This window comes from Hipposideros armiger, unplaced genomic scaffold (assembly GCF_001890085.2).
Source record: "Hipposideros armiger isolate ML-2016 unplaced genomic scaffold, ASM189008v1 scaffold_562, whole genome shotgun sequence".
NCBI classification, from domain to species: Eukaryota; Metazoa; Chordata; class Mammalia; order Chiroptera; family Hipposideridae; genus Hipposideros; species Hipposideros armiger.
Window position 1 is genome coordinate 8,493 of NW_017731912.1, and position 1,515 is coordinate 10,007.

General features: G+C 43.4%; 1 long non-coding RNA gene across 1 annotated transcript in view; it reads right to left on the reverse strand.

Annotated features, from left to right (window-relative positions):
• Positions 1–1,515, reverse strand: part of LOC109371342 (uncharacterized) — a 14,393-nt gene that overhangs the window by 3,169 nt on the left and 9,709 nt on the right. Inside the window, exon 2 of the long non-coding RNA XR_002121857.1 lies at positions 136–237. This is a non-coding gene — a long non-coding RNA (uncharacterized LOC109371342). The remainder of the gene's footprint in view (positions 1–135; positions 238–1,515) is intronic.

Sequence of the window (1,515 nt, forward strand, 5' to 3'; positions counted from 1 at the left end):
TTCAAGGAACAGCTTCTTCTGTTGTATGAAGGTGTTCTACTCCTTTGGAGGGGAGATAAACAAAGTGGAGATACATCCCCAGGAATATACATTTTCCTATCATAAATACAAAGTGACACAGATATTAAATCATACCAGTAAGGACTCTCTTTTCATTCGCCATTTCTTAAGGAGGTTCTTGCATAATAAGGCCCAAGTTTGATGACACACACTTATCTCCCTCTTATTCATTTTGCCCTGTTAAATAGAAATAAAAGGGGGAGAAGATAAAGTAAATGTGTAGGTTTTAATGAGAAGAAACACCCCACAAACACAAAAACAAGTAGTCTGATAACGCCAGTGTTCCAAATGAGTGCTTAGCATCTGAGTGCTCCCAAGTCAGCATTTCTTACCGCCGGCCCCTGCTTTGACCCCACTCTTTACTCCACTGTTTTTTTGTTATAGTCACTGTGCTAGTTATCAATTTACTACCTCTCAGCTTCAAGTGCTCTCTTCACAGCCTGCTCTATGAAAATGGATCTCGGCCGTTGAAATATATTTCTTTGCTAGCTGGCATGATGCAAATGTTTGTCAGTAGAGAGGACTGGAGACAAGGCAGGAAAGAAGCAGCCCTCGTTTCTGGGATCAGAAGTCTCATTTGCCTGGTTCTTAGAGAATGTATGTTTCTTTTCCCACTGCTCAGGCCACATGATTTTTCTCCAACGCCGAGGGCTTCGATAGTACAGGTTTCACTGTGTGTTTTCTCTAGTTCTTGACTCAGGGAACAGCTGTGTATCTGGTAGCCAGAATGCGAGAGTCTTTCCACAAAGCTTTGTTTCCTCACTCTCCTATCGCAAAGAGGGTGCACGTCGGTCTTTGTGCTCCTAGCTAGCCATTCAGGCTTCTCTGTCATTCAGTGGACCGAAACTACACCTTACCCAACCACACCTTATTCAACATCTTATCTGCCCTTAGCACTCATAAAAATGATGAGGGAAAAACAAGAGACCTGTGAGACCCCTCAGTGGCTCTCAGGCCACAAACCCTGCCCACGTCTCAGAATATTTTCTCCTGAGAGCAAAAGCTGTAAGCTTCTTAGGGATAGACAGGAATCCCAGTCAGCCCTACACAAAGACCTACTGTTGCATCTTGGCAAGGGGTTGAAGCAATAGCCAACTGCTACTGGGGAGCAGCAACCTGTAAATACCCCCACCCCTATCTCTAATACTGTTCTAGGAACAGGGATGGGCAAAAAGTCATCTTCCCTGGAAGAAAGGACAGAAACCACCTTCCCCTTGACATGACCCTAGCAGCACATAAAAAGCAACAGCCATCTACTGTTGAGGGTGGGGTGGGAAAAATTCTTGTTTCATTTTTTTTTCTTTTTTTTGTTTTATTGTGAAATACACATTTTTTAGACTTAGTTTCATCTGTACAACACAGTGCAATAGTTATGCTTTTTACCCCTTGAGGTGACAACCCCCCTTCCCGAATCTGCCTCCCCACTTCTGCTCCCAATATCATACATATCTATTA